General features: G+C 33.0%; 1 pseudogene; it reads right to left on the bottom strand.

Moving 5' to 3' along the window:
• Positions 1 to 6,665: 6,665 nt before the first annotated feature.
• On the bottom strand, positions 6,666 to 13,030 carry LOC125817139 (methyl jasmonate esterase 1-like; annotated as a pseudogene).
• Between the last annotated feature and the right edge of the window lie 561 nt (positions 13,031 to 13,591).

The raw sequence follows: 13,591 nt of genomic DNA, 5'->3' as shown, positions 1-13,591 counted from the left end.
CTCGTTTTGGACCCTCAAAAATTATACTCGAGTTCTCATGACAGAATGAGCATTGGTCTGGGAATTCAACTTTGCATTACACTTGTTATGATTATGATGATAATGAAAAATTGGAGCAGTTGTGTTGTTGTATGACAATAATGATGGGACCAGTAGTCTTTGTTGCTATAGATGCATTGCATGTAATTTGGTATGTGTGCAGTCTAAGTAGGAAGCAAAAACATTTGTTACATTAAGCAAATACATTCCCAGAATGGTGCCAAGTTTGAACATTACTTTTTAGTGTGTATTACTTCAACTACTAAACATTACTTCAACTACTAAACATTACTTCATATTATATCAGTGCTTATGTCCTTCCATTACAACACCAAAATGAAGAACAAAAAGGTCCTTCCATTACAACACCAAAATGAAGAACAAAAAGGGAACCAAAATCACGAAAGACACTAACAACTGATGCTGAAAGTAAACACTAACAAAGGAAGTCACTTAATCGTTAATGCAACTAGAAATCCAACAAAAAGAAAACATGAAATCATAACTTTGTACTTTATCTTGTGATATTTGTCTTGAAATGTCCTAACTTTTTCCACTACCAAATCATTGGATGCCTCCAATGTAGCAATTGTTTCCGACAAATGACCTACTTTTATCTTCAAATTTTCCACAACAATCTTCAAGTTCTCCATTTCAATCTTCAAATTATCCACTTCAATCTTCGAATTATCCATTTCCATCTTGACATCTTTCAACGACGACTCTAAATTACGTAAGTAAGCTACTTCAGGAAAAGCTTGGTCTTTCCATTCCCAATATCCACATGAAGAAAACTACCATAAGAATACTTGAAATCAGTTCATACGAAGAAATACGAAATCAGTTCATACGAAGAAATACCAAATCAAATCAATAATAGGAATAAATCAGTTCATATACTTACATCCGGACGAGGACATCGGAAAAATCTTCTTCCCGGATTAGATATAGTACTCGAAATCAGTGTTTTGACCACCAAATCACAAGAACATTTTCTTTGAGACGAATAACTATTTTGTGACATTTTCTGAAAAGAAAAATCAGAGGTGAACGAAAGAGAGATGCTGGAAGAACAATGGGTAGAACGAAAGATAGATGCAGGAAGAACGAAAGAGAGACGTCGTAGACAAAACAACTTACAATCCAAAAATCTTACCTTTCGTTGGTGAAAAATCGATTTGTTGAGCAAGATCGCCGTAGAAAATCAGAGGAGAAGTTAATGGGTAAATTTGGGAGAAAATGAGATTATCTAAAGAGAGAGCATGGATAAATGGGAATGGGTAATTGGGTTAATTGGTACCGGGCTATCCTAGAGGGGGTCGGGTCATTGGGTTAAAATTAGGGAATAGGTTTTTTTTTTTTAAAAAAATCCGAGTAATTGGGTCAATTTGGATCAATTTTGGGGATTCCGTCTAATGAGGGGTAATTTTGGTGAAATTAGTAACGGGAGGGGTAAAATTAACTTCATTTTAACGGCGAGGGCAAAGTCAAACAATAAACCAAAGTTGGGGGGTATTTTTTACCCTTTTCCCTTTTTTTTATCTAACAATTTATATTTATTAACAAGGGTATTTTTGAAACATTTTAGAGTCTTTCCACTTTTCTTAAAGTTCGTGTCAAGTCAAACTACCTCAAGTAAGTAATATTATTTTAAGATTCCATGACTGCCAATAGCGTGTTTCTCAAATGTAAGATGATCGATCTTCAAAAATATTTGTTAACATTTCATTGCTTTGGGTTGTCGCCAGAAGAACTCTGTTGATGCAATACACCAAATTTAAAATAAGTGAATACTCAACACGTAGCATAAAGAATCATCTCTAATTAAAATATCACGAAGGCTTTACAGGAGCCGTGAAATGTAACAATATTAAAAATTCTGAGAATACATATTTTTTTAAAATTTCACGATCTGACTAGACGAATCGTGATTAACAGCACAACCTATACTTTGAGCCGTGAAACTAATCTAGAAAATGTGAAAATTCCTGAATTCCACAAACACATTTTATGAGTCATGCATCCACAATCCATGGAATGGCCTCAAGGGCACACACCTGTAGGATGACAAAAGGTTGAAATTCACGATCCGCTTCCATGAGTCGTAGAATGAACTCCTAGACTCATTCTATTAAGAAATAAAACAAGGGGTTTTCAAAAGTATTTTTATCTTTTTCTTATTTTTTTTCTAAGACTAAGTCATGATGTTTTAGCATCCAAATAGAAGAATATATCATATTGGATACTAAATTCTCTCTTAATCTATGATCTCATTCTCTCTCCAAACTTCAACACACAAGAATTCTCAAGAAAGTATTAAGATAGGGTTCATCTTTCAATGTTCTTTATCAAGTTTCGTCACTAAAGTATATAGTACTTTAATGAATTTCTTTGATTCTGATGTCCAAAACATCAAATTTTACTATATAATTTTCATAATTTGGTGAATTAGATTCTTACCTAGTTAGACATACTTCTTGAAAATTTAATTTTCTTATGTTAATATGACTATTGTTTTTTTTACATCAAATGATCAGGACCAATCGATAAAGTAAAAAAAGAATGAAAAGAACAAACAAAAAAATAAAGAGAAAATAAAAAATAAAAAGAATGATTATCTGGAACAACGAAGCTAAAAGTGGAAAGAAGAAAATGAAAGAGAAATGTATACTGTTTACTAACAACTTCCTTTCATATAAAATAAAAAATATTGATGAATTGCTAGTTAATTTGTGGGTCTTCTTCTTATATGAGGAGTGCCAATTTTTTCTAGATTAATGATTCTTTTGACTTCACTTGGTAATTCCTGAAATTGATTATATTATTGAAAGTCACCTGTAAAAACAAAAATCAAGTTAGTTAAAAGGACTAGTAAAAAGTTATGGTTGTTTAAGTGAAACCTCTCTATTAAAGGCATCTCAATCGTTTTTAGAAGGATAATTTGGTCTTTTTCTTTTTCTACTGAGCCTAGCCACATTTTTTTTCACCCCAAATAAGGGTCTAATCAGTATTAGACCACTTTTTCACGTTCCTAACTACTTAGAGTATTAGAGCGAAGTTTCAAGAGAAGAAAAGGCTAGGTTTCATGCGTTCTTTCAAGAATTGTGGATTTCACCAAGAACATTGTTCTTTACAGGTATGTAAGGCTTCTTACAATGTTGGACTTGTTCATCCTCATGCCATACATCTGAATTTATCCACAAAATTGTTGTATTCAAAGAGTTCTTGTGTAGTTCTTGATTTTAGTTCAATTCTTGAACAATCGAGGTTGTGAATTCTTTTGTGTTGTTGATCTTTGGTAAAATTTATTTTCCCAAAAGTATTGTATGGAATTTCTCATGTATTCGTGTTGGGTTTGAGAAACAAGAAGAGTTTAGGAGAAATTTCCCCATTCTAAACTAGTTGGGACCTTAATTTAAGCTTGAAAATTCATCAAATTTTATGGGTAGAGGGTGTGGCGGTGCGCCACCAAGGCTCCAAAACCTCTGTTCAGTACTTTGCGGCCTGGCACTCCACGCCAACAGTGTGCCCTAAACTTCTGTCAGAAGTTTAGTGCCTGACGCCTGGGGTCACCGGCCCTTTTCTTCCGTGTGTCATTCTGGATGTGTTCCTTTAAGTTGTGGCTACGGTTTCTTCTTGGGTTTAGCTCATAAATGCTACATTCATCCTTGAGAGTTCCTACATGTTCTAATCACGTGTCTTAATTTACAATCAAAACCAAAGTGAGTTTAAGAGGAAACTTCAAGAAGTCCTTTTGAGTTGTTTTGAGAATCTTTTGTAACCCACAATGGTTTTGAACTAAGTTTTTGAGAAAGTAAATATGAGAAATGAGAGGCGTTGTATTCATGATTGAGAAATAATATAAGGGGACTAAGTTATCCCAAAAGTAACACTTTTACATCGAAAGAGAGAAACTTTGATTTCTAAATAAGTTTATGAGTTTAGAGATATTTCAAAACATTACCTCTTTTAAGAGGATCTTTTGAGTAATTACCTCAAATTGAGAAAGAAAATGTTTTAACATCGAGCATGAGTATATATATTTATTAGGAGTAGTATTGAGCATCGATATGGGGATAAGTTCAGACAACTCACATTCCTTATAAACCATGTAGTCAACATGGATAAAGGATCGTACTTTTAGATGATTCCTTATTGCTTTTAAGCATAGATTAGTGGATTCACTTAGTTGAGGTCTTTTATACCCCGGCAAGGTATATGACAGTTCTGGCAATGCATGTGAGACATTGTATCATCACATAACTCATAGTGATGGTTTTCGGTTAGAAAATCTTCCAAATAAGAGTAAAGAATAATTTATTACTGTAACACCCCAAAAATTTCTAAGTTAAGACTCAAACCGTTCTTCATTTGTGAATAAGATCGTACCAGCTGATACTTAAATTGACCATATGTGTAAATGTAAATTATTTACTGTGGGAATAAATTTGGATATCAATTAAGGTCACTAGAGTCTCCTAGCACAAAGTTGAGTTGAAAGTTTCCTTACTGATTAAGTTTTGATGTAAGATTCTACTTGGGTCAACTTCAAACGACCATATCTCTTAGAATATAAAGAATTACGTGACCCATAACCTATCAAATTAAATGTAGCTGAATCTTCTTTCCTACGCCACCAATTTCACAACAATCTGAGTTTTGAGTAAAAAGTTATGACAATTTTAGTAATCTACTACAGTGTAGTGACGAATTAGCCGACGTGAAAACATTAAAAAGGGTTGTTTTTGTCTTTTTACCTCTAAGAAAATCCCAAAAAAAAATTTGAACTAATGAAAGGCCTAAAACAATCAGATTTTCATCCTTTAATCCCTCATTCTCTTCTCTCTCAAACTCTAAAGCAAAACCATAAGGAAAAAATCTAAGTAGAAGACTCCATTCAAGATTCTTTCAACCTTTTTCAAGATTCTTCTTCAAGGTAAGTTTTTCTCCAAGAATTCCATTCTTCCCAACTCAAATTCCTCCATAAAAATCATAATTCTTGGCCATAGATATTTCAAGAAACTAATTCAAGAATCTCAATAAAGGTTTTCTTGATTGTTCTCCTTCAAGCTAGAACTAAGCACTTTTCTTCTTTCTCATTCGGAAGGCTCAGTCCCACACCCCGACTTCAATGATAGGAACAACCTCCGCACTCCGGCGCTCCACTGAACAACAGTTCTCCGCCTTACTATATTTAGAATTCAAGGCTTCTAGTCAAGTTCTTCTTCTATATTCTTTCAGGTATGTAAGACTATCATAGTGTTGGACTAGTTTTTCCTCACGCCCTACATCTACTTTCAAATCAGTGAAAGAGTAATGTAGGATTCTATCCCTAGATTTGAGTATTCTTGAGATGAGATTTGAGTTTTTGAGTTCCTCATTCTTTTTGAAATTATATTCCTAATTATTGAATTGATATATGTAATGCATTAAGATTCTTGAGTTGATTTGTTCATGTCTATATTTCAGCATGAACCCTATAAATTGAGTATTCTTGAGATGAGTAGTACCGTTGAGTTCTGAGTATTGAGTTTTTCTATATTGTTACTAAGATTCTTGAGTTGATTTGTTCATGTCTATATTTCAGCATGAACCTTATAAATTGATTATTCTTGAGATGAGTAGTACCGTTAAGTTCTGAGTATTTAGTTTTTCTATATCGTTACTGAGATCCTTGAGTTGAGTTGTTCATGTCTATATTTCAGCATGAACCCTATTTTGAGTCATAAATTTTGAGAATCTTTTAAAGCCAACATTTTTATCTTAAACTGAGTTTTTGAGAAAGTAAAGATGAGTTTTAAGAAAAAGAGTTTTTAAAACTTGATTAGTATGACAATCGAATATGTCAATAATGTTTAAGCAGTATGGTATCTAGATATACCATCAATGTTTATGCAGTATGGCTTTTCGAGTCATCAATGATCATATCACAATATGATTTTGATATTTTTTTTGAAAGAGTTTTCAAGTATAAATTGAGTAAGAGTATAAGGGAACCAAGTATTCCCAAAGATATCAATTTTTACATTGAGAAAAGAGAAACTTTGATGCTAAATGAGTTATGAGTTCAAAGATATATCAAGAGGAGTTACCTTTTTTAAGAGGATAATTTGTAACTGCTCTATTTATAATTGTAGGGAGTAGATAAGGTTGATTATGATTGGCTAAGACATGCTATTTTAGCCACTTGGCGACTTTTGACTAGTTCTTGAATTTGACTGAAATTGTTATATCATTTGAGCATGTGACATCACCTTATTAGTCTGGAATTTGATAGGAATGTCAAGTCACCTTGACGTATAACATGAATTTGGGCTTCAAGCCTAAAATGAAGCTTTGATTTGAATTATTTTGAAGTGTACTTATTTATTTGTAAAGAAAAAATTAATTATTCAATCCAAATAAACTATGTATTTAAGCTAAAAAGAAATGTCCTAATGCTAATGATAATACAAAAAATTGAACAAAAACAACAACACTATGGAATTGTTGGAAATATATGTCGTTTATTGATGTCAATTCCAAACACTAATATTACAATGAAAGAAAACATCAACCACTTGAAGAAAATGATTGGAACATCAAATCAACTAGCTGGGAGGACTTTCATGAAAGAACTTAGATCGTCATAGAGATGTAACAGACACGTCAGTTAGTCCCTTGTCAGCAAATCTCAGAAGAAATTTAAAAAGTTCATGAGGCTTAGACATCATGACCATATGGTCAGCGCCCTGGATCTCTTTCACTTCATCAGGTAGATTTCTTTCAATCATCAATTGTTGAAATTCTTTTTTTAGAAGTTTATCTTCCGGAGTAACAACAAACGCCCGCCTAATTGATCCATATCTTTTTCTCGAAAGAATTATCTCGTTAGAAACATCCTCCACACTGTAAAAAAATATTTCCCTTACTAGTGTAGTGGCCAACGCCAAATCCTAACACCAAGAAATAAAAATAAACCAATTTTACATCAGTTTCAAGTTGCAATCATGTACTTGAATAAATATGTAATGTGTATTATGATTTTCTTACCTGAATTGGGCTCTGTTGGTAAACATTACTTGCTAAGTACTTCGGACCTAAAATGAAGGTTGGAGGATTCAAAGGCCCCTTATCGTATATAGCACGATTAACAAGTTTCGATACTACTGCATTGCATAACATATTATCTCTTTGTTCTTGCATTCTTCAAATTTACATGCAGAACATGAGCTAGAAGAATGAGCAAAAGATGTGGTATGTCGACTGAAAGGGGTGAATCCACCATATATACCACCAACATCATCAACATGCTCACCACCACTTTTAGCACCTGCATCACCAATATCAACACCAATATTAACATCAACATCAACATCTAATGCAACATCATCAGCATCACCAGAAACAATAGGTGCTTCCCTTCTGATCGTTGTTGCTCCATCCAATTCTTTTTTATCAGATCCACTGTAGGGTCTGATTTTGTGTCAATAATTCCTAGGGTTAAAAAGAATGGCATTTGCAACTCTTGCTCTGTGGGAACAAACCATGGATGTACAATCTATAAACAAAAATAGTTTATGCTAAAACTAATCTATAAGTTATAATAGATAAAATATTTATTGTAATATTTATCTATATATTTTATTTCTAACAGATGACACATATGTTGCAACAGATGGGCCATCTATTGGAAAAAAGCAAAATAGTAACAAATGATCAAATTTTCTTACAACAGATGACTCATATGTTGCAGCAGATAGGTCATCTGTTGAAAGTAAGCAAAACAGCATCAAGCTATTGAGATTTCGTACAATAGATGACCCATCAATTGCAACAAATTGGTAAACTGTTGGACGAAAGCAAAACAACAAAAAAAGATTGAGATTTTGTCCAATATATGACCTATCTGTTGCAACAAATAGGTCATTTGTTGAACCTAAATAAAACAACAACAAATGATAAAGTTTTCATCCAACAAATGACACATCTATTGCAACAGATCAGTCATTTGTTGGGTAAAAGCAAAACAGTAGCAAACTCTTATGTTTTCTTCCAACAGATGACCCATCTATTGCAATAGATGATTATAGATGAGTCATATATTGGAAGAAAACTAAACGAAAGCAAAATAGATAATCAGTTAATTTAAATAAATATTATTCTATAGAAAACTTACTATATCATGAGAAGGATCGAAGAGATCAACGGAATTTATTTTTGGGTTGTTCTTGGCAGACAACCACCTAAGAATCCTTGGTTGAGAAATTTCTTTCGAGTAATCATTGAATTACTTCCTGAGGTAAGGTATTGCTTCAAATGCCCAAGCCTAAAAATATAAAGATGATGAAAATAAACATTTAAAATAATTATTCAATAACACAAATAAATAAAATACTAAAATTAGAGGTGAAGTTTACCATGAAAGTCCAAGGAAAGCCATATAAATTGTTAGTCTTTGGTGATAACTTTGACACCAAATACTCGACAGTCAAGAAATAACTATCATTACCCCATGGGTAATTGTTGAATGCATCCAAATCTTGAGCAAGCACAAACAAACTAAGATTTATGACATTGTTGATGTCTTTAGCCCATAAAATGGCATGCACAAACCAAACTAAGCACAATCGCTCTTTGTGCTTCTTCAAAACCTTTTTGCTCTGGAGATCTTTTATCAAATCTTTGGCTTTATAACTAGGTTCAATAATAGCCAACAACTCATTTTCATTATTTAGTTTTTCTTTGCCTTTGTTGATTTTGGTGTTGACTATCTTGACTAACATTTTACCTTTCTTGCCAACCTTGACTGATTTAGATATCTTTTTTTCTCTTGGCTTTCTTAAGCATGCAACTTTAGGAAGAGGTTCAGAAGGAGGATTACATCTCAGTTCAGTCACTATGGCAAATTCTTTCATGACAAAAAACAACTGGCATGTCACAGTAGTTTATCCAAATCTCATCCATTTTATTGTTCTTATCCTCCAAAGCATCATTATCATCTCCCTTATACTTGATCCTGCGCTTGAGAAGATCATACACCATGTTCATTTGAAAACGTGCATTGTTAGCCTCCGGCAGATCAAGAAAGTATCCAAAATAGCTAGACTTAAAGAAATCCTCCAACTTTTCATTCATCAATATCGTTCTAAAAGCATCAAATTTGGCGCCCATGGCTGATTTTACAACAAAATCACATGTCAAATTTGTAGGATCATCTATAGGCATCTCTACTTGAAACTTGTCAATATTAAAAGTTTTGACAACATCTTCATCTCCTTCCTCACTTTCAGTATCATCTCCTTCATCACTTTTATTTTCATCTCCATCCTCTTCATCTCCTTCCTCACTTTCTTTTTCACCTTCCTCCTCATCTTCTTTATCATTTTCAGTTTCTTCATCATCTCCCTCTTTATCATTTATTTCCTTTTCTTCTTCATTTTTATTTTTATCTACCTCCTCTACGATTTTCATATTTTCATTCTGTTTCTGTACAACAAGTTCTTCCAATGATGTTTGTACTTTAGCTACTTTACTTGATTTATCAGAGACTAATTCACTTGTTTTTCTTTTGGAAGCCATTTTTCTACAAATAGAAAAAATGAAAAAACTTACAATCAATTGTGTATCATTAAAAAAAGATAGCAATAAATTTAATAAATTCAACATAATATAATATTCTATAGATAATTCACTTGTTGCAACAAATAACCCATCTGTTGTAACAAATAGGCCATCTATTGCAACAGGGGAGGCCCTAATGTAGTTAATTTCAAAAGATAAATATAAGATCAACTTTTTACTAGAACTAGGACATTTCATATACTTATATTGTTTAGGCATTACAAGGTTCAACAAAAAAGTGCATGTTGAATTCTTTACCTACTTCAGCCATAAAAGCAAACTAGCATCTCTTCAATTAAAACCTTGTTTATAGCAAGAAGACTAACTCACAAAACTTGCCTTTTTTTTATTTTTTTTCTAATAGTGATGTTTAGATTAGCTTGCATACATCTCAACAAAGTATTCATTACTAAGCTCAATTACTTTGCCTAGTTTGTCTATACAGATGAAGCATGGCATCAAGCTTGCTAATTTATCCAACAAGGAGAAGACACAAAGTAGTAGCCCTTAGTTACACAACCATGTAAATAGTTATGGGAAGCAAAGTTATGATTTTGTATCATATTAGTATAGATTAAGCCAAAAATAGCAGTTGCAATGGAAGATCAGAAATGAATAGAACAAAAATAATCAATCTTTATCATCCCAAAAGCAAAATACAACAAAAACAAATGTAAGATTAAGAAAAGAGGAATGAACAAGAAAGCAGGGACACCTTTTCTTTCTTTCCTTTCTTGAGTGTTCTAACCTCCACCTTCCACCCATCAGGAACCCAATTGGGCAAACCCCTTTTCTTACCTATCTCACCTAAATTATCAACTAACCCCACTAATCCTCTCCAAGTACCCCAAAAAACAAAAAAACAAATAAAAATCAAATCTTGCCAAAATTGTCCTAAAGCATAGGGTGGGGTTAGTCGATTTGCTCTTCCTAGAACAATCAGTTGGTCCACTTCCTAAAGCATAAACAAGCAAAAGCTTCATTGTCTCAACATGAATCGCACAAAACCCGGCAGCTCTTGAGGGAAGAGTATATGCAAATTGTAAAGCTATTAAAAAAAAAACAACCTAAAAAGCCCTATTTTTTTTTAAAAAAATAAAGCTTTACCTGCAAATTGTTGTTCCTTTGGATGGTTAGAATAGAAGAATCGAAAGTTCAAAGTACGGCCATCGGAAGTTGAAAGTTGCCAGAGAAATTGATTGTCCCAATCAAAGCAATTTTTAATTTTTGGGAAGTATGAAAATTTTCTGCAGCAGAGTGAAGAGAACGTTTGATAGAGGGGAAGGGAGTGGAAAGTTTGTTTATTTAGTGGGGGAATTATTTTGTATTTTTAAAAAGATTAAAAGTTTTGAAAATGTTAATTGAGTCCACAATTAACTTAATTTAGTATTTAAGTATGTTTGACCTTTTGTTGGTCAATGTAGTCACCAATAACTAATTCAAAACTTAAAGGATACCTTTCCTTTAATTTTATCAACTTACTTCATTTCACTCCAATTAGTAAAGGCTTTGGTCCAGACATTAGTTATTTAGTTTTTGCATGAAATTTTGGTCATCCTATGGAGTTACATAGTATGCATTTTTCCTAGTTAGTTAATTATGTTTCAGGTCCCATTTGCAGTTCATAGAATGTTAGTTTAAGTGTTAGTTGTATGTCAATATATATTAAGGATTTGCTTGAGTATACTTGTGATTCAAAGTACCGCACACTTAAGATATAGACTCGGATCGTGATGGTTGACCACTTCTTTAAAAAGCTATGTAGTCGATGTTGGGGTTTCCTCCAATGCTTATTCATGAATATCCCCAAGAAAATTATGTAACTGATCTTATAATTGTAGGGAGTAGATAAGGTTGCTTGTGATTGACTAAGACATGTTATTTTAGACACTTGGCAGCTTTTGACTGGTTCTTGAGTTTGACTGAAATTGTTATATCATTTGAACATGTGACATCACCTTATTAGTTTTGAAGTTGACTTGAATATCAAGTCACCTTGACGTATAACATGAATTTGGGCTTGAAACCAAAAATGAAGCTTTGATTTGAATTTAAATAAAAAATGTACTTATTTATTTATAAAGAAAAAATTACTTATTCAATCCAAATTAACACGTATTTAAGCTAAGAAAAATGCCCTAATGCTAATGATAATACAGAAAATTGAACTAAAACAACAACACTAAGGAATTATTGGAAATATAAGTCGTTTATTGATGTCAATTCCAAACACTAATACTACAATGAAAGAAAACATCAGCCACTTGAAGAAAATGATTGGAACATCAAATCAACTAGCTGGGAGGACTTTCATGAAAGAACTTAGATCGTCATACAGTTGCAACAGACACGTGAGTTAGTCCCTTGTCAGCAAATCTCAGAAGAAATTTAAAAAGTTCATGGGGCTTAGACATCATGACCATATGGTCAGCGCCCTGGATCTCTTTCACTTCATCAGGTGGATTTCTTTCAATCATCAATTGTTGAAATTCTTTTTTTAGAAGTTTATCTTCCGGAGTAACAACAAACGCTCGCCTAATTGATCCATATCTTTTTCTCGAAAGAATTATCTCGTTAGAAACATCCTCCACACTGTAAAAAAATATTTCCCTTACTAGTGTAGTGGCCAACGCCAAATCATAACACCAAGAAAGAAAAATAAACCAATTTTACATCAGTTTCAAGTTGCAATCAAGTACTTGAATAAATATGTAATTTGTATTATGATTTTCTTACCTGAATTGGGCTCTGTTGGTAAACATTACTTGCTAAGTACATCGGACCTAAAATGAAGGTCGGAGGATTCGAAGGCCCCTTATCGTATATAACACGATTATCAAGTTTCGATACTACTGCATTGCATAACTATAACGAAGTATATTTAGATACCACTGCATTGCATAACATATTATCTCATGGCTAAATATCGGAATATGGAAATTTGGTACCTCAATGTAGACAGTGCTTGCATTGATATTTGGACCAGGCATTAGACCAGCAACAAATACAGCACCTGAAATTTTTCCTGGGAAAAGTTCCATGGCTTTCGAAATGGCTAGACCACCAATGCTATGGCCAACAAGAACAACATTTTTATGTGCAGGAAGAGAAGTCATGAACTCGATTAACGGACTCAAGAAATCAGAAAATGTGTGATTTCGCGGGCCTGTTTCGAGTTAATTCCTGAAGCACCTAAGTCAAGAGCTGTGACATTATGCCCTGAAGATTTCATCAATGCTATAATTTTGTACCAAGACCAGGCTCCATGACATGCCTTATGAACCAACACAAAGTGCTTTGCAGCTTTTGGCCTTGACAAGGTTGCATTTACATATGGCAGGACAAGAATTAGAACTACTAGACTTGTTAGACAATTGCTTTTCTCCATATCTTGTTTTTTTCTTTGAAGAATGAGCATAAAATTTAAATTATTACATAACAACTTTATAATTCAAGGATTTGTCATTTTCTAGCTTACTTCCATGCAGAAGCGACCCCATATTGGTACAAAATTTACTCCTAGTCTCCTACTCTAATATCAATAATATCAAGTCAATAAATGGATTATTATTTATTAATAATGATTAATCAATAGCATGATACATAAATGTGTTTTTTAATTTGGTTTTAGTTGACATCTATGTCCTTCAATTTTGGATGTGCACAAGTAGGCATGAAAACTTGTATAAAATTGAACAAATAGACACATGCGTCCAACGTGCCATAGACTCATAATACACATAGAGCACCACATATGAAACAAAATTATCACGTAGAACGCCACGTTGGACTAATCATGTTCTATATTTCAATTTTATACAAGTTGAAATGTCTACTTGTGCACGTCCAAAATTAGAGAGCAAAGATGTCAGTTAAGGCTAACTTAAAAGGCATGTTTATGCATTATGACTTAATCAATATATACACGTACACCATATTAAATCACTTA

Source organism: Solanum verrucosum, unplaced genomic scaffold (genome assembly GCF_900185275.1).
Source record: "Solanum verrucosum unplaced genomic scaffold, falcon-dt-bn FXZP01000094.1, whole genome shotgun sequence".
Lineage (NCBI taxonomy): Eukaryota > Viridiplantae > Streptophyta > Magnoliopsida > Solanales > Solanaceae > Solanum > Solanum verrucosum.
The sequence above is the reverse complement of the archived record's forward strand: the minus strand, read 5'-3'. Positions and strand labels throughout refer to the sequence as shown.